Genomic DNA, 20,965 nt, shown 5'->3' on the forward strand with positions numbered 1-20,965 from the left:
TTTGTGGTGCCGCTTGGACGGCCCGTACACCGTGCCCAGAAGATCGTCAGGTAAAACCTAGTGGTGCAGCCCTGCCAGCAGCGGTAAGTTGGAAAACCTGAAAAAAAGTAAGTTAAAGTTTTTATTTATTTTTTTTTGCAGCGATTTTTTTTTAGGCAAGGGTCTTGGTAATGTTTTTTGAATTTTTTTGAATTTTTTCCCCCCTCCCAAGGCCTCTCTCACAGTGCTCCCAGCCTAGCACTAAAGTAGGCGAGGATTGTATTTTTGCACCCCGAATAATTGTGCAACACCTCCCTTTGAGCCTGGCGCAGACACCAAGTGCCGAAAGTTAGGCCTTAAATTGGCAATGGTAATTTTCACGTATCGCTTACGTTTTCGTTCAAAAACGGAGAAACCCGAAAATCCAGCCCTTTGACTCTTACTTTTAAACTTTTATTTCTGATATTGTTTTGAGTAACATAGTCGGAACATTTTTACTGATCTTTTAATGGACTGCAGTTGCAAATGATGCAAAAATGTACACAAAGTACCATACCTGGTATGTGAAATAGCTTAAAGAAAAATGGTATATAAACTCCTAACTGAAGCTTTTGTTTTACTCGGCCTTCCAGTAAAGCAATGAGCAATAATTCCTGAATTAAAAGGAGTGAAAGAAAATTGTGTTTGTTTTTAATTTTAAACTCTTTTGTAACTAGGCAGTAGAGGTGCTGTGGCTTCCTTTTATCATGATTGGATGGGGAAGTGGAGTTAACTGCCAATTAAGGATCACAATGTGTGGTTCTGGTCTGAAGGGAAATTCTGGGTAGTCATTTCCAATCTGTCAGGTGTACTTTGCCTTGACCTTGTAAATGAAAACTGCCCTTGGGGTATCCTTAATGACATGTACAGACTGTCTACATTGTGTAAATAAACTGTGACACTCAACTCTGGGACAGTAAATCGGAACTGGAAAAGCAAAACAATGTTATGTTAAGGAATTTTTTTTATTTGTTCATTTAAATTATGGAAAATCTACAACAGATGAATCCTTTAAGAATGATAAACTGACATGAGTCATGTTCTTCCTAAGCTCTCAATAATAGAGAAAATAAAAGGGCCAAAATCACAAAAATATCATAATTATTCCTTCCTGTGAATCAATTCCCTAAGGGATCATCAATCATTCCTAATTTAACAGAAGAAGTGAATTCTGAACAATGCTGCATTTCTTTCCTATTTCCAGCTCCAATTCATCATCTACATGCTTCGTTACAAAAGGTGTTTGTTGATGTAGGACTTTAGCTGCCATTACTTTGTAATGTCGTACTGTAGCCACAAAGCAGAGCACCGAACCTCACTCTGGCAAAAATATATCACAATTTGCTTCTGAACATATATTGGCCTGGATTTTGCGTCAAGAATAACAGTGAGGCTAACAGCACTCACCATTATGGAGTAAGTCAGACAGCATTTTCCGGAGTCCAGACACGCACAGTTCAACACAGAAATCCAGAAGTTGCTGTCTAAATTGCCCAGCTCCTCCACAAGCTTCACTAAACTTCACCGAGAGATTTGGCTTTAAAATGCATGAAGGATGTGAAGTTACTGTACTTACCTACTAGTTACCCACTAAACATGCCAGAAAAAGTTGGTGCTGGTGCATTCAGGTGTAAGTGAATTTTTAATGGTGTGATAAATCTTAATTAATGGCAAACAGCCTCTGTGGCACTGAAATTTAAATTTTACAAGTGTGGGGTCTCATTCATTCAGATTTTAATTATTGTTGGAGATTTAAAAACAATTCAAATGAAAATATATTTTTTTAAGTTTTAGTTTGTCTCTTCTTTCTCTCTCAATCACAACTTTCTTCCCTCTCTTTATTTCACTTTCTGTACATGATTTTACAATGAATTAAATATTTTAATTTATACTTCCTGGTTTTGACTCTGTGTGCCTCAGTGAGGATTCTTCAATCTGATTGGTTGAAGAGACATGCTGTCGTTGACCTGCTCACACTTGCCACAGATCCCCTGCAGAGGGCGCTGCACTGAAAATGATTTCCAGGAACCGTGAGTTGCTGCTAAAAAGGCCACGAAAAGTCTGTTGGCAGCTGTAAACGTAATGAATGGCTGGCGCCGTTCCTTCGTTACTGACTGCAGAATCCGGGCCAACAAGTCTTCATATCTGATAGTTAATGGGCTGAATTCTGTGGCAGAAATAACGGTATGGCTAATAGCGCTCACCGTTATTAAATGTAAATCAGACAGTAACTTCCAGCGACCACACATGCGCAGTTAAATGCGTAAATCAGGAAGTTGCTGTCTGAGATGCCCTGTTCCTCCAAAAGTTGCACGAAAATGATATGGGACGACGTGAAATTACTGGACTTGACTGATAGATGCACAATAAACTGTGTCTCTTCAACCAATCAGATTGAAGAACCCTCACTGAGGCACGCAGTGTCGAAACCAGGAAGTATAAATTAAAATATTTAATTCACTGTAAAATCATGTACAGAAAGTGAAATAAAGAGAGGGAAGAAAGTTGTGATTGAGAGAGAAAGAAGAGACAGAAAAAGTTAGGGCTTGCCCATTGCAGTGTAAGTCCAGTTTTAATAATTACTGCCAAACAACCTCTTTGGCACTGAAAATTAACTTTAACAAGTGTGTATCATTCCTTCACATTTTAATTATTGTTGGAGATTTAAAAAAAACATTTTTTTTTATTTCTTTGTTATGACACTTTTATTTCTCTCTCTCTCTTAATCCAATATTTCTTTCCCTCTCTTAATCCAATATTTCTTTCCCTCTCATTATTTTTCTATCTATACCTGATTTGAAATTGAATTAAATATTCTAACTGACACTTTCTTGTTCAGACTCTACACTGCTCATTAATGAATCTTCAATCTGATTGGTTAAAGAGACGCACAGTTGCTTTCCCAAATGCTCTGTAGAGGGTGCTGTGTTTTTTGGACGTTTGGCTCACAGGAACTTCCAGTGCAAAAGCCCATAAAAAGTCTATGACCAAGTGCAAGTGTAACAAACAGCTAGCGCTGACCTCAAAATCCAGCCCAATATTTTTGATTTGGTAAACATATCTATGAAACTGGAAGCAGGGTTTTTGAGTTATATGTTGAAATTTAAAAAAAAAGTTACCCTGCAGCATTTTTTCTAAAAACGAGTCGATCTCCTGTGGAGTTACATAAGAACATAAGAAATGGGAGCTGAAGTAGGTTCTTTGGCCTTTCGAACCTGCTCCACCATTTAACAAGATCGTGGCTGATCTTCGACCTCAACTCTACCTTCCCGCACTATCCACAAATCCCTTAATTTCCAACAATCTATCGACCTCTGTCTTGAATATATTCAACGACTGAGCATCCACAGCTCTCTGGGGTAGAGAATTCCAAAGATTTATAACCCTTTGAGTGAAGAAATCTCTCCTCATCTCAGACCTAAATGGCTGACCCTTTATTCTGAGACTTCTAGATTCCCTAGTCAGGGGAAACATTTTCTCGGCATTAACCCTGTCAAACCCCTTAAGAATTTTATGTTTCAATGAGATCATTTCTCATTCTTCTAAGCTCTGGGGAATATAGGCCTAGTCTACTCAATCTCTCCTCAGAGGACAGTCCCCTCATCCCAGGAATCAGTCTGGTGAACCTTTGTTGCCCTCCCTCTAAAGGAAGTATATCCTTCCTTCGGTAAGGAGACCAGAACTGTACACAGTACTCCATGTGTGGCCTCACTAATGCCCTGTATAATTGTAGTAAAACTTATTTACTCTAATCCCTTTATAACAAAAGCTTTCCTACTGCTTGCTTGCTTGTTATACCTGAATGTTAACTATCTGTGATTCATGTATAAGGACACCCGTCCCTCTGAATGCAAACATTTTCCAGTCTCTCCCCGTTCAAAAACTATTCTGCTTTTTTGTTTTTCCCTACCAAAGTGGATAACTTCACACTTCCCCACATTGTATTCCATTTACCATGTTCTTGCCCATTCAGTCAACCTGTCTCTTATCGTTCTGCAGACTCTTTGCATCCTCCTCACAGCTTACTTTCCCACCTAACTTTGTATCATTAGCAAACCTGGATATGTTACATTCAGTCCCTTCATCTAAGTCATTAACATAGATTGTAAATAGCTGAGCCCGCTAATTACTGCCTGCCAACCCAAAAAAGTCTAGTTTATTCCTACTCTCTGTTTTCTGTCCATTAACCAATCCTTAATCCATGCTAATATATTGCCCCAATCCCTTGAGTCTTAATTGTGTGTAATAACCTCTTTTGTGGCACCTTATAGAATGCTTTTTGAAAATTCAAATACACTGCATCCACCCTACTAGTTACATCTTCAAAAATCCAACAGATTTGTCAAACACAATTTCCCTTTCAAAAAACCATGTTGACTCTGGGGAGTTGCTCATGGGGAGTCTCGATTAATGGCACTTTGCACATCAAGCACAGTCGGTGGACGGGGACATAATTGGGCCAAGGAGAGGAAGAAGACTGGAGGGGCAGAAAGGAAGGAGCAAGAACGATGGAGCGGGACTGGGGATGGAGTTAAGAGGAGAAGGAGGGTAGTGGAATGTTGAGGGAGAAGAGGGAAGATTGGGTAGAGGGATGAGGAGAGATGGAGGAGAGTGAAGAGGGGAAACATCCTCTCTGCATCTATCCTGTCAAGCCCCCTCAGAATCTTATATGTTTCAATAAGATCACCTCTCATTCTTCTCAACTCCAAAGAGTATAAGCCCAACCTGCTCAACCTTTCTTCATATGACAACCCCTTCATCTCAGGAATCAACCTCGTGGACCTTCTTTAAACTGCCTCCAAGTATATCCTTCCTTAAATAAGGATATCGAACCTGTATGTAGTACTCCAGGTGTGGCCTTACCAATATCCTGTACAGTTGTAGCAGGATTTCCCTACTTTTATGATCTTATTGAATGGTGGTGCAGGCTCGAAGGGCCAAATGGCCTACTCCTGCACCTATTTTCTACGTTTCTATGTTTCTATGTTTATACTCCATCCCTCTTGCAATAAAGGCCAACATTCCATTTGTCTTCCTAATTACTTGCTGTACCTGCACACTAACTTTTGTGTTTCATGTACAAGGACCCCGCAGATCCTTCTCTACCTCAGCATTTTGTAATCTCTCCCCATTTAAATTTGTGTTTTTTCCCTACCAAAGTGGATAACCTCACATTTTCCCACATTATACTCCATCTGCCAATTTTTTGCCCACTATATCCCTTTGCAGATTTCTTTGCGTCCTCCACACAACTTGCTTTCCCATCTATCTTTGTAACATCAGCAAATTTGGCTACATTACACTCAGTCCCTTCATCCAAGTCATTAATATAGATTGTAAATAGTTGAGGCCCCAGCATTGATCCCAGTGCACTAGTTACAGTTTGCCAACCTGAAAATTATCCATTTATCCCGACTCTGTGTTTTCTGTTAATTAGCTAATCCTCTATCCATGCTAATATATTACCCCCAACCCCATGAGCTCTTATCTTGTGCAGTAACCTTTTGTGCGGCACCTTATCAAGTGCCTTCTGGAAATCTAAATACACGACATCTACTGGTTCCCCTTTATACACCCTGCTCGTTACATCCTCAAAGAACTCCAGCAAATTTGTCAAACATGATTTCCCTTTCATAAAACCATGCTGATTCTGCTTGATTGTTTTATGATTTTCTAAATGTTCTGCTACTACTTCCTTAATAATGGACTCCAGCATTTTCCCAATGACAAATATTAGGCTAACTGGTCTATAGTTTCCTGCTTTCTGTCTCCCTCCTTTCTTAAATAGGGGCGTTACATTTGCGGTTTACCAATCTTCTGGGACCTCTCCAGAATCCAGGGAATTTTGGTAGATTACAATCGATGCATCCACTATCTTTGCTGCCACTTCTTTTAAAACCTTAGGATACAGGCCATCAAGTCCACAGGATTTGTCCACCTTTGGTTCCATTAGTTTGCCTAGTACTTTTTCTCTAGTGATAGTGATTGTTTTAAGTTCCCCCCTCCCACTAGCCCCTTGATTATCAATTATTGGGATGCTGTTAGTGTCTTCTCCTGTGAAGACCAGTAGAATGGATATTGATGACACACCTGACGTGATCCCCGAGCACCGTGAACCTTGTCAAAAAGCTGGAAAAATGGTAAGGACAGGGCAACATGGTGTTTAATTGGCTTTTAACTACCTCTTAATAATCTAAATTGCCTCCCCCACCATTTGGTGTTGTGTCTGTTAAGCATTGACAGACCCGACACGTAGGAGATTAGTGTGGAGGCAGGTTGACAGCAGCCTCCTGACCCACTGTCAATCATTGCTATTTTGACACCTGACCCGCCTCCGATCCCGCCTTCTCAGCGCCAGTAAAATTCCGACCATAGAGTTTAATCCATTAATCATACCAATCTTAAATTGTTGACAGTAACAGATCTTAATGTTCTGATTTATGATTGAAAGAAAGACTTGCATTTATATAACCCCTTTCACAATCTCAAGACGTCCCAAGGTGCTTCACAGCCAATTACATACTGATTGAAGTGCAGCCATTGTAATGTAGGAAATGCGGCAGCCAAATTGCACACAACAACGTCCCACGTGTTTTTTAGGTATTGGTTGAGGGATAAATATTGGCCAGGCACTGGGGACAACTCCCCTACTCTTCTTCAAAATAGTGCTAGGGGATCTTTTATGTTCACATGAGAGGGCAGATGGGGCATCCTTTAAAGTCTCATCCAAAGGTTAGCACCTCCGATAGTGCAGCACTCCCTCAGCACTGCACTGGTGTGTCAGCCTGGATTATGTCCCCAAGTACTTGGAGTAGGACTTTAAACCTCAACCTTCTGACTCAAAGATAAGAGTGCTGCCACTGAGCCACGGCTGACACTATTGAGGCAACAGTGTTCAGCTTAGCTAGTTCCGCACCTCCAGGCCCGCAAAATAAGAAATAAGTACGAATAGGAATTAATTTTGTTGGCTTCAAAAGCCACATATGGATCCAGGTCCATAATTTGGATATTCCTGTTCAAGTATCACATGGTTAAAGTCAGCAGTCTCTTTCCTTCTTTCCCAGTGAATTTAATGAAAGCCTGACCTGTTAAAGTAATAACTAAAAAAGAATGACAGATTCCAGTGAGGTTATGTTGTAGTTTCTAATGACTTGTACAATATTATCCAAATTGTTTATACAATAGTAGAGATTCTTGGCTTGTTCTGAATTCTCCGTTCCTGCTGATATGATTCAAATGGAGCTTGGTGTTTCAAATCTATAAACTTGTCAGCAGCTTGTCATGATATTAATAAATTTCCAGAATTGAGAAGATTGAATAATCATTATTAAGGAGGTCATTTGTGTTGATAATGCCAGATGTTAAGGAAAATCCACTGCTCTCCAACAGTCCCTACTCTGTGGCAGCTTTCTTTTCAATGTGGCCTTGCTAATTAATAAGAACATAAGAACATAAGAAGTAGGAGCAGGAGTAGGCCATACGGCCCCTCGAGCCTGCTCCGCCATTTAATACGATCATGGCTGATCTGATCATGGACTCAGGTTCACTTCCCTGCATGCTCCCCATAACCCCTTAATCCCTTAGCGGTTAAGAAGCTGTCTATCTCTGTCTTAAATTTATTCAATGTCCCGGCTTCCACAGCTCTATGAGGCAGCGAATTCCACAAATTTACAACCCTCTGAGAGAAGAAATTCCTCCTCTTCTCAGTTTTAAATGGGCAGCCCCTTATTCTAAGATTATGCCCCCTAGTTCTAGTCTCCCCTATCAGTGGAAACATCCTCTCTGCATCCACCTTGTCAAGCCCCCTCATAATCTTATACATTTCGATAAGATCACCTCTCATTCTTCTGAACTCCAATGAGTGGAGGCTCAACCTTCTCAACCTTTCCTCATAAGTCAACCCCTCCTCTCCGGAATCAACCTAGTGAACCTTCTCTGAACTGCCTCCAAAGCAAGTAAATATGGAAACCAAAACTGTATGCAGTATTCCAGGTATAGCCTCACCAATACCTTGTATAACTGTAGCAAGACTTCCCTGCTTTTATACTCCATCCCGTTTGCAATAAAGACCAAGATTCCATTGGCCTTCCTGATCACTTGCTGTACCTGCATACTAACCTTTTGTGTTTCATGCACAAGTACCCCTGGGTCCCGCTATACTGCAGTACTTTGCAATTTTTCTCCATTTAAATAATAACTTGCTCTTTGATTTTTTTCTGCCAAGGTGCATGACCTCACACTTTCCAACATTATACTCCATCTGTCAAAGTTTTGCCCACTCACTTAGCCTGTCTATGTCCTTTTGCAGATTGTGTGTGTCCTCCTCACACATTGCTTTTCCTCCCACCTTTGTATCGTCAGCAAACTTGGCTACGTTACACTCAGTCCCTTCTTCCAAGTCGTTAATATAGATTGTAAATAGTTGGGGTCCCAGCACTGATCCCTGCGACACCCCACTAGTTACTGATTGCCAACCTGAGAATGAACCATTTATCCTGACTCTCTGCTTTTTGTCCGCTGTACTTTTTTGGAGATGCTAACTAGGTTATTCGTCAAGGCTTCCCTCTGGATAAGTTATTTTCACAGATTTGCTCCTGTATGTGTCCCAGTTTAGAATTCGTGCAGGTAAAAAGAAATAAGACAAACAAATGCTGGAAACACGCAGATTAGTGAGCACCTAAAAGAGAAAAATGTGGTTAACATTTTGGATTGTAGAATCGATGAAGAGTTACATTAAATCTCTCTTCCATATGCTGACTGACCATTTGTGCATTTTGAGCAATTTCTTATTTTATATAGTCTTATAAATTGTCCTAGATTATAATGAATATGACGCATCTCAAATGCATACCCACCTCATGGAATATGAGATCTGTAACTAAAGTCGATGTATTTTTGTTTTTTCAATTCTTTATAGTAGGGAAATGCCGTTGTAATATCACTTTGTACCATCCTATAAAATTGGTTGTCAAATTGATTAATCGCATATTACTGGCAATATGCCTGTGCCCTATTCTACCCCTACCATAGCTAAAACCTGAAAAACAATTGGGACAGTGAATGATGATGCGTATATGTGCCCTCCTAATGTCTACGTCTGGGTAATGTTCACACAGTCCTGCTCTGGGCAATTGACATGCAAATGTACGGTGATGGAGTTGCTGAGCTTGTTTGAACATTTTGTCATGGGCGTGCACTGTCCTTGCTGTTTGTGTGCACTGAAGGAAGATAATGAAGGCCTTTGTCCTGACGGCTGCATTTTGACAAGGATCAGCTCCGCAGCTGCAACCCTGGCAACGGGGCTTAGGAGTGAAGAATTGATGCAGCTCTTCAAACAAGGCTGGCGATTGTCCCATTTAGAGCCAAGTAAATGAAGCTGAATGTGAAAAGTGGTGTTATCAGGAGTGTGCAGAAGAAAAACTGAGAGGTAGAACAATTATTTTTTCCCTTCATAATTTTGTCACGTAATTACATCTTTAACATCTTTAGCAATAGAGAAAGATTGCTTCAGGTTACAGTAATTTTGCAATCAAACGCAATCTGCCAAATGATGTTAGTTGGAATAAATGGATTTTGAAGTGCGTGTAAGTGTTAAAATGGGGAGAGTACCAGCACTGAATACAGCATATACCTTTTTAATTGCAAGGTACTATAATACTGTTTGGCATCCAGCTTTCTGTAGAAGATTATAATGATGTTGCCAGTTGAGCAGCTGCAGAGAGACAGAATTTGAATGCCTGGCATTAAATGGTCTGTGAACGACACACAGGTGAAGGTTCTTGGGGAGCAGCTCACTTTGTAACTGTGGGTCACTTGGTCTCCGTGACTTCAGCACACAGCTCTCTGCCCTGTGCTTATGGGATAGTGTGCGGCAATAAGTTGGAGAGCAGTCAGCTTTCAGATAAAGTTCACCAAGAGGAAATCACTCCCGAATTATTTTTACAAAACTTTACCGTCTTTTAAATTAGTAAAAGTATCCTACAGATAGAACCATTATCATTTACCACAGTTTACCTTGAACCTGAAGCCAATTTGTTGTGGGGCTACTGAGATCTAGCATTCACTGCTTCTGATTCCTTGACGCTTTTCACTTGAGTTGTTTCTGGCAAAGATCGCAGTTGGTGCTAGACCAACGAGGCACATATTACAGAAAGAAATATTTGTCCGATTTACGTTGTTTATGAGACGGCTGATTGGTACTCTGGGGAGGCCGGACATGCCAGTGTCTATTCATGAGCCTAATGCAGCTTGGTATGATTCTCTGCCAATGTTTGGTCCGTAGACAGCTGAGTGCAGGAGCCCAGAATGAAAGAAACTGCTATGTCACTATTCAAATCTTAAGTTGCATTAGGTGCAGGAAGGAGAGGTACTGTTGGAGTTACTTGCTTTAAACCGCTGAGATACCTTTTTTTAGTTGAGCAGAAATAACGCAGCTGGCCACCTCCAGCAAAGCGAGTAGAATGAAGCACAGTGCCTGAGCTTTCAGTCATGAGATCAAAAAAAGCCAAGGAAGGAAATAGATGGAACCGATAAGATGCCTTCTAAATTTATCCACAGTTTTATTTTCTAAATCATTCACTCTTTTTACAAAAAAAAGTGTATTTGAATTTCCTTTACAAAGAGTAGACTTATTGTCATAAAGTATGAAATGATGACCCACTGCATTGGTTATGAGTTCATATTTTAGTGTCTCATTTAACACCAATGTCAGTGGCATTTAACCTTTAAAACTGAAGTGTCAGCTGCACAAAGCAGGAAACCCATACTTTGCATGTGGCCAGAAAAGGCCTTAGCACACTGATGCATACTTGCTGCATTGACAAAAACTGGGGGAAAAAGCATCAACTCAATGAACCTCCTTTCTCAATCCCTGTCAATATATTAAAGTATGAATTTTTTCAAGGCTTTGTATATTTTCATTGTTCTTAATGGCGATATTAGTGAATCAGTGAACTTGTTAAAGTATGGTTTCTTTAGTTGTCTGTTGTTTTGTAGATGAACCTTCTGGATTCCTGTCAGAGTATATACAGGAAACACTACAAGTATAATAGCTTGTGTAGGTTCAGTGTTCTGTGTAGGCTTTAAAAATATATACTGTACCGTAATGACTCAGTAGCATATGATCAGGAGCAACTGCTTCCAACAACATCATTAACAGTTGGCTGTTGTGAGTTTGTCCACAAGGTCTCTCTTGGACAATATCTCGAATCGCAGACTCAGTGGGGTCGATTTGAACTGGGGGGCGCATTCAGGGCGTGTTGAGGTGTGGCGCAGTGTGGGTGGCAAACCCCTGCGGGGATTTCAACAGGAGGCCCGGGTCATTTTAGCTCCCGGGCATCATTTGAATAAAGCCTGGTCTCCTGTCCAAAACCAGCAGGAATAATGTCAGAGCAAGGAAAAAGTGGGCCAAGAGCCCAGGGACCCAAGGAAACCTGGCATAAAGTTAACACTGGCAGCCGAGACTGCTATTTAGAGGGAGAGGGCCCCACAAGGTGTCCTTGGGCCACCCCGACACCAGGCCCCAGCCTTGTCACTCCCTCGCAGCGCCAGTATCGACTGCCAACACCCCTCCCCAGCACTAACTTTATGCTGGGGACTATTCCCTTTGGCAGTCCCGACACGATTTCTGTTCCAGTTCGCCGGCCCTGATGTCACTTCTGCCATTTTCAGGTGGGAGACTCGCCTGCTTTATTCAAATGTGGGAGTTAAATTTGCTTGGGTCTCAAGCCAAGTTCACACCCTCCCTTGCCTCAAATATACTTCCACTTAAAATCAACACCTTGCTGTTGCCGCTTTTGGGGGCAATAATTTACACTCTTACATTTTTTAAATAAAGTTCCATCCTTTTGGTGTGGTGATGGATAGGTCTTTGTATAATTTACCAAATCACTTCCAGGTTTGATAGTGAAGGCATTCTAAAAATCATTATTCAGAAGCTGTGAATAAGGGAGTTTTCTTTAGAAGAAAATCATTCCACAGTTCAGGTCAACCAAATTATTCAAGATTCACGAGTTATGTCTTTAAATCAGAGAAGTCAAAATACCAGGAAATGGTAATTATATTTCAGGTCATTGAATCATTCTGACGCCAGGAAAGATTGTAAACAGCATTATAGGGAATAGAAGGCACTTTTATGTGAGTCACCATTCAAATTGTATTGTAATAAGCAAGTAAAATGATCTAAATCACCAAGGCATCCACTGTGATTGTGTAACATGTCAGACAGAAAACCAAAATATGCAAACCATCGCAGTGAAAGCTTTCACTGAGCAGTGCAGTTTCAAAAAGGACCTGTTATGGATTAGACTGCTGAATTTAATTGACAAGTTAGTTAACATTAACTCTTATAAATCAAAGCATTTACAGCTGTCATACAGGATTCGTACATGAGCCTTGGGTGATGTGATGCCTTAGTTTTTGTGCTACACTCTTATGAATGCCCATATCTGTGGTGTAAGTAAAGCGAATGACTGATTACTAAAAATAAATGTGAACGAAAAGTTGAAAATGCTGGTAAGGAATAGCAGGTTGTCAGCATTTGGAAAAAAGACAAACAACAGTTCAGGAGTAACCCTTTGTCAAAACTGTCCTGAGCTAGAGAGGCCGCTAGACAACTGATGACAAGAGGGAATGGCAGGGAAAGGCAAAAGTTCAAACACACAATTTACTTTCATGAAGTGATTAAAAATAGGGTAGTGCTGGCCAACTGACCATTGGATTGTATGAATTCAAACGGGTCACCTACAAGTAGTGGGATTGTCCCAGATTTGCATTGTGACAGACCCTTTGCAAGGTTACGATTTTGCCCATGGCCTGTTTCAAGGCTAGTCAGAAACGCTTGCAAGATTTTCTTTCCTACACTGGAGCATACACGTGTTGCTTTGTATTGTACTGGTCTCTGCCTTCACTTGACGAAAGCGGATTTGTTGAGATGGGGATCAGCTACCCAAGTAAATGACAACATCCGCTGAAACCCTATGCAGTACCATTTTTCACGCTATTGCCTACAATATATTAAAAGTCTGGCATTGCGTGCACTTTCTGTTTGTCACAGCTTACTTCCTGCATCAAAATTTTCTTATGCTTATGGCAGCTCCTGCCTGGACCACTAATATATTTACTATTAAATACCTTGCAGACCCTCCAACAATAGGTGCTGCTGTTGTGGGTCCAAATTTACATCTCCCATCTTCCCCCACAGACAATTGCCACAAAGTGCAGGTTTTATCTGAAAACAAAATTTCGAGCCTGCGTCGCTCTCCCAGGCCCATAGGTCACCTCCAGACTTGACCATTCCAAAGCTTTATTGACCGGCATCCCATCTTCCGCCTTTGAAAACTTCAGCTCATCCAAAACTATGCTGCCCATATCCTAAACCACACCAGGACTCGCAGGCTTACATCGGCTCTTAGTCTCCCAATGCTTCCAATTTAAAATTCTGATCCTCACGTTAAATCCATAGCCTCATCCCTCCCTATTTCTTTAACATGTTCCATCCCTACAGTGCCCCTCTGAACTCTCCTTGGACTAGTTTTTTCATTGGCAATTGTATACAAGATGTTAAGGGGTTGAAATTCAGTTTCTTACGCCGCCCATTAACGACGGAGAGGGGCGGCTAACGGGCAGCTAAATACTTACCGTCGACTAAATTTAGTTGGGCGGTGGGGGCGACGCCAAAATGTACCGCCACCCACGTGGTGACGTCATCAAGCGTGCAACGGCCCCTTGCCACCGCGGCTCCAAAATGAGGTGAGTACGGTGGCCTTACTGGCAGGTGTTTGTACAGCCTGGGAAAGGTGGTGGGACATTGGGGATCCCGGGGCGGTAGCGTCCAGGGATCAAGGTAAGCGTTTATGTGTTTTTTTGCATTTCGGTATTAATTGGACCAGTGGGGAAGTGTGGGTAAGGGAAAGTGTCGGAAACTTAAAAGAACATTTTTTAAACTTGCATGCCGGCAGCCTACCGTCGAGAAATTCAGTCGGCCTCCTGAGATGCTGCTCAGTTGACGCCCGTGGATGAATGTGCAATGCCACTTTTAGCATTACTCTCTCATCTTTGGGCGGCAAAACTGAATTTTGCAGTTTGAGACGGCACCTACCGCCCGCCGTTAAAATCAGCACTCAGCCGGTGTTACCGCCTCAAAAACGGCGGGACTAAATTTCGATCCCTAAGTTTCTCTCAGCTGCCTTCACCTGCAGTATCCCGACCATCAATCGCGAACAATAGTTAACATTTTTATTTGCCCATTAGTTGGCCTCACTCGCAAATTTTCTGCCACAGCGGCGACCAGCATTTAAACTTCATTTCAACATCTGCTGGGCTCGGCTCAGTGATTTTTTTGTTTGTGCCGCTTCTGGTGTTTAATTTTAAGTCTCCGCAGGGTGGAACCTCCCAAACCCCAAGACCCTGTCTCTCCAATGTTTATAAATATATTGGACCTGAACACCTACAGTCCTACTCCACATAACAATGGCAGAATGGAGCTATAAACGCATCAACGAACTTCATGCCATTAGAATTCCCCGGTCAGCTAATTAGCATATTATTTGCAGGTGCCTATACTGCTTTGCTACAGTTGGGACACCCTCTCTATTTTTTCTCTCACCATTTTCTATCATTTCCCACTCACATCTCAGCCCATCTCACTAACTTCTTCTGTGTTCACCAATTCTTCGTGTCAACTTTTACCAGCTGTTCGCCACCCATAAGCTTTTCCCCTACCAATCTCTCCGCAGCATCACTATTTCCTCCTATAATTTTTCACACCTCTTTATCACTTAGGCCAGACTCTCTAATGTACCTCTCGCTGACTATCACACATCCAGTTCCAGTTTCATTCTAACCGTCACTCGCATAAATGGAAAATTCTCTAAATATTTTTATTATATATAATGATTGATATACAAAATACACCAAACAAATTATGTTCAATAGTTTCTATACACATATAATCTATTAAAGTCTTGTGTTTAGTAAGCACTTCTGGTAAGTTTCACACTGGGCCTGTCACACCAACATTCCTGGACGAGGAGTGTCAGGGCAGGACTTATTCTGCTGCCCTGACCCCAACCCATTTTCCCGGGTGTGGTTATTACCTATGCAACCGGGCTCCTGGCGGAGCACCTACTGCAGTGCTTTGATGAGGAAGAATAACATTTAAAAGGGGCAGAAGTGCCCCAAAGGCTTGAGAAAATGTCTCAATTTGAGCCTTGGACTGGACCAAGGCCTTCAAGTGGTTAGTGTTTGGGGTCTTTATGAAGGAGGAGGTGACAAACTAGCAGGTCTGCCAGCGCTATCGACACCACTCTCCTGGTGGTCCATGGGGTCACAGTAGCATAAGGCTGGATTTCTGGGCCCTGCCACCTTGCCATCGTTTATAAACAGCAGAGTGGTGAAAGGGCATTCGCCCGCCACCTTTTTTGGTCGGTCAGTGGAAGGAAAAAGTAACTCTGGTGGGAATGCAATGATAGGCCTCCATGCCCAATTTTCTGCCGGAGGTAAATCCAGCCCTTATTATTATAGAACAGCCTATCCTCTAATTTACCATAAACAATGCCATGGGACATGTACCATTGAAAGTAAAAATCTATCACAAAAACAGGAAGCTACACTAGAGTCTGTGAGGATTGCTAAGAAATGAGAGTAAATCAGTGGTGTAGCAATGTTCAGTTAAGGAAATGTTAAAATGGCCGCCAGCAGTTGTATTGCAGCCAGACTGCCATGTGGTCAACTTTGTTCAAGGAACCAAGAAATTTGGGACAACTCCAAGGCCTAGAAATTGGTCTCCTTTGCACCTCCCGTTATTGCCTCCATGAGGAAAGAACGGGATGCTAACAACTGACCGACCGGGCACAGTGAAAGAAACGACTCCTGCTAAATTCCCTGTGAGGTTTGTGGCAGCAGTAACCCCTAATGCCAAGATCTCCTGCGCCCAGAGATCATGATGTCATCGTCCTGCACATTGCCCCAGTAGCGCCCTGGATCTGAACTTCAGTTCCGGGCGACAACACCGACAGCTGCAGGACGCGTTGTTCAGGAGGCTGGGAGCTTTGCGGGGGGGGCTCAAGTTAAAGGGGATGTTGGTGCGGAAAAGAAAAAAAAAATTCCAAATGCACAATGGCAATTTTTCCGATTTTTCTTCAGGCCGAGATCGATCAGTCCGGCACTCTGCTAGAGTTGATTGGCTGGATTGCGGCTGCGGTCGGGGAACAGCTAACTCGTTTCAATGCAGAGCCTGCAGCGATGGCCTTTCCCTTTAAGGGAGAGAAGGAGCCTCGGATCCTGGCAGCGCTGCACGGGACATTGTGCAGCACTGCACCACTACCTGCGTGGTTTAGCGCTCCAACGGAGGCAGTAGCGCTTGATTTAGCGCTCCACTTCCTGGCGCATTAATTTAGAGAAAGCTGAGAATCATTGGTGCCTGGCGCTAATTTTTCCAGATTTCAAAAATTAGTATCCCAAACTGGACGCTACCAAATTTCTCTCTCCAAGTCTCTTCCAATTTCAGCACTGGATGGCAGCAAGTCTCTGGATGCTTTTGGTACTGTAAAATAAGCCTTGCATTTATATATTGTCAATCTCGTATCTCTCAAAAACATCTCAAAGTTCTTCATATGCAACAAATTACTTTGAAATGCAGTGACTAATGTCACATGGACAAAAGTAGCACCCATTCTAAAAAGTTGACATAAGATAGCTGAAATGAAAATGTCACTCTGTTGGGGCTATGGTGAATTATTGGTGCAGAGTAGTAGAGCTTTATTCTGCATTTAATCTGTCCTCTGTATGTGACCTTGGACAGCCTGCTGCTGACATTGGCTGCAAAACGTGAAGTAATCTTCCATTCCCGTATGACCTCTTTGTCTGTGACTTTCTTTTCAAGCAGTCTGTTTGGATCAATGGCCTATTTTGGAGATCTGTCTTTAGATTAGTCTATCCTGTCTTTGGAGTGGGGAGGATGAGGCTGTTTGAGGAAAGAGAGAGAGCAAAGTCTAAAATGAAGTAACTAAAAGACAAAATAAACATCAAATTATATTTTGTAAGATTTGCATGTGTTACTCCCTGGACAAATCAGGGATTGGACTCATCTGTGTCTAGGACCCCTCAAGGATCATGGCTATTCTCCAACGGTGGAAACTGCTTGAATAAGCATAGAATGGCACAGCACAGAAGGAGGCCATTTGGCCGATTGGCCCGGCTCTTTGAAAGAATTATCCAATTAGTCCCACACCCTTGTTCTTTATCCACAGCACTGCAATTTTTCCTTTTTGAGTATATATCCAATTTTGTTTTGAAAGTTTTTATATGCCTGGTTAGTTCTGTAGAACAACTGGAGCTACTGACCCACCCCCACCCATTGAGGTTGTATGAACAATACGGAAACCAGAGGTTTTTAATCTTCAGTTGCTCAATTGCTCAGCTCCATCAGCATGCTGACAAGGTTTCAGCAGTTTTCAAGATGTTTGCCATCTTTGATGACATACATTACATTTTCAACTGCCAAGCTCTGCTAACTGACTGCACAAGATTCCTCGGGAGAAATCTCTTTTTGTGAGTATCATTTTTCAAGAAAATCTGCTATTACTGTTTTTAAAGCATGTTCTGCACCACTTCCTCATTGTGCCTTGTCAGTATTTCTTATTTCTAGTGAGCAATTGTGAAAAGCAATCAACACTAATGTGCTAATGACAATTTTGAAGGGAATTTGTGTCATTCATTCAGTTAGCTTTCCTTTAATTTGCTTTCACTCTCCTTTCCTAAAACTAGCTGAAGCATTTAAAGCCCAGGACCTTGAGTCTTTCCTGAAACATTATTGCTATGTTAAAACAGTCCAGTCAGCCTATTGAAACCACGGATCAGTAAGTTTTCAATTGGTTTTGTTGCTTTTCATTTTGTTTTCAAAAGGCCGTGCTATATTTTTGCCATTTGCCAAAGAACAATGTATCAAATAAGCACAGTCCAACAGAAAGCTCTCGTCTCTCAGCAAAAAAAGCCTTTGTGGCCGAACGATGGATTGATCCCAGTTAATGAATACAGCTCCAATTTTGCAAGCCAGTGATTTGTGTTTGACATTTATTTAACATTAAACTGTCAGTATATATAACACCACCCCGCACTGCCACCAATACTTAACTTATGCCAGGCCCATTCCCTTGGGTCCTGGGCGGTGGCTGGCTCCCACTCCCGTCCCCAGCCTTGAGATCATTCTCCCCTATTTCGAGCAGGCCACCGATCTCAATTATTCAAATGTGGCCCTTCAGTTAAAATTAGCCGGGCCTCACCTCCTTCGTAAGTGTTGGGTGTGCCATCTGCTTCGGGCCTCCCACGCACCATGTCCACCTCCCCTTTAAAATCGGGCCTATATGTCCGTGTAGATTACTTATTTATATCGGAAACTAATTGCGAACATGTCCGCATTTATTACAAGTACTAAAGAAGTTACTCAATAACATAATTAGTAGTCACCAGCAACCTATTTATAACCTTGAGTAGGCTGAGAGATCTGTTCAATTTTGGGGGCTGACGTGAGAAACTGCAGTCTTCAATGTTTGATTCATTTCGAGCCGGGAGAGACAAAGTTAATTTCATTATAACTTATAATTTAGTTACATCCTTGTTGTTCCGAATGGATCATGGCCTATAAAGTCATGTGTGCAATTTGGGTGTCTCAGCAATTAAGTAAATACTGCAGAGATGGTGGTGGTGGGGGGGGGGGCGAAATTCAGGGTCTCAAAGACCCATTACTGCCTGTTTGCGGCGGTCATGCAGCAGAATCCTGCGCTTGCCGCTTTGTGGTCAACTGGCCGACCCGACCCAAATTCAGGTTGGGGATTTTTAGGCCTGGATCCGATTCCGCCCCGATGATGATGACTGCCGAATGCGAACCACCGCTCTCACTCACCTGAAAAAGACACTGAGCGAAATTTAGCTCAAAAGATCGATGCCCCGCTGCGTGGTGCCCCTGACAGCTATTTCTGTCGGTGCACCTTATCCGGAGTGTGTGCGGCCCGACAGCACGGCGTCCCTTCAAGGGGAGGACCCACTGCTGTGACCGCCGATCGACTTCCTGATTGGCCGGCAAGATAGTGCCCACAGGTTCGGCCGGGCCGCCAACGGGCAGCCTGGCACCCCCTCTTGGTAACGGTAGCATAGTGGTTATGTTACTGGACTAGTAATCCAGAGGCCTGGACTAATAATCCATGAGATGTGAGTTTAAATCCCACCATGGGGGAATTTAAATTCAGTTAATTAAATAAAATCTGGTAAAATAAATAAATAATTAAATTCTAAAAAGCTAGTATCAGGAATATGGCCCAGTGGTTGAAGATTTAAAATGACTGATTCTCTCCCTTTTAATGGAGGGGAGAGAGCGGGGTGATGCACACGTGCTGTGACGTCACCACTACTCCACTGATTGACAGCGGCGAAGTCCCGGTCTCGACCCAAATTCAGCCCCTCAGCTTGCCTTCCTGTCGATCTCCCGCCCCACTATGACCGACTTCCGGTCCAATGTCAAAAAAAAACCTAAGTGCTAAAAATCAATGGAGAGGCAACCTCAACGATCCCGGCAGATAAAACTTTCAAAAAAGTGTAGGTGCGCCAACTTTCTTGCAGAAGTGAATTTCGGCCCCGGGGCCTGTACTGAATGAGGTCTGCTGGAGTTGCTCTGAGTTGAGGTACAAAGATTGTTCTCGAGACAACTGGATCACAAAGGGGCTTTATACATTAAGGCATGGTGTATTGTATTGTAACACTGATAGAGGGAATCATACTGCAAAGTTGGTCCTGGAACTAAACTCATTTATTCTATTACTGTTGTGTGTAGTGTCAGCTGGGCTTGCAGGTGGTGAGTTGGTCCACTTCTCAGCCGGATGATTTTTGGGGCTCCCTTGGACATGGTAAAAATGGGCTGGATTTTTGGCTCGCTTGCGCCTCAGTTGGCTCCTCGGAGGGGCGGTAAAGGGTGTTTTTGGGCGGTAAAGGGTGTTTTTAGGCGTTACGGCGGGCGTCCAGCTTTTACTGCCTGGCTGGAAAATGCGGCTCATGGTTTGCACTGGTGCAAAAACTTACCACCCAGCCCTCTAGTTTCACTGAGATCATGACATCAATCGTCGTGCAACGCTGCACTAGGGCCCCGGATGCATCATTCTGAATGCTCTAACCCCTCATTAAACGCCCACCCAAGGAAATGTCTGAAAAAACAGGCGTTTCCAGAGTGCAGCAGGCAGTATTGGCGGCATATTTAAATGGAGGTAGGAGGATCCTACATCGCAGGTCACATTTGACTGCAACATTTGGGCACAGCACACTGCGTGAAGCTCCAAGTTGAAAGCAGCAGTTTTATCTGCCATTACAGTGTCCTGTCAAGGTCAGTGAGAGAATTTAATGGGGGCATTACTAGTTCGCCAGCGTATCATACTCCATGCCACTGCCAGGTGGCGTCAAGCTAGAAGAAGAATTCTTGGCCATGTTGGCCCATGGATGAGGAGAGGCCAAAGACATCTGGGGAGGAGGGCTTACCCACCACGGGTTTACAGGCACCAACGCTCATACCTCCAGCTCTCTGAGGAGCAGTGTGTGAGAAGGCTGCGCTTCTGAAAGTGCTAACAGAGATATGCCATCTCCTACAGGCAGACCGGTGCCTGGACCGCTCCGGATGCAGGTTTCACTACTCCTCTCAATTAATTGTGGTCTGCTGCATGTTGCACAATTTGGCCATCATGAGGGGCCAGGCATTGCCAGTGGGGATTGCAGGCCCAGCTCAGGCGGAGGAGGATGACGAAGAGGAGCCTGGCAAGGCCCACATTGGATAGCCACTCCATTCATGGGGGAGGCAGCGTGGAGATGCTGCCGGACCAAGAGTCATCAGCTCATAAATGGAGGAAACTGAGGGATGGAGCTAATACTGGACACGCTATGTGCTCCCAAAGGGCACATCTCCGGTGAA

At 42.9% G+C, this 20,965-nt stretch overlaps 1 protein-coding gene across 2 annotated transcripts in view; it reads left to right on the top strand.

The window, feature by feature from the left end:
* The window catches only part of cdc42se2 (CDC42 small effector 2), a 273,328-nt gene that overhangs the window by 113,070 nt on the left and 139,293 nt on the right, over positions 1-20,965 (top strand). The window lies entirely within an intron of this gene.

This window comes from Pristiophorus japonicus, chromosome 1 (genome assembly GCF_044704955.1).
Source record: "Pristiophorus japonicus isolate sPriJap1 chromosome 1, sPriJap1.hap1, whole genome shotgun sequence".
NCBI lineage: Eukaryota > Metazoa > Chordata > Chondrichthyes > Pristiophoridae > Pristiophorus > Pristiophorus japonicus.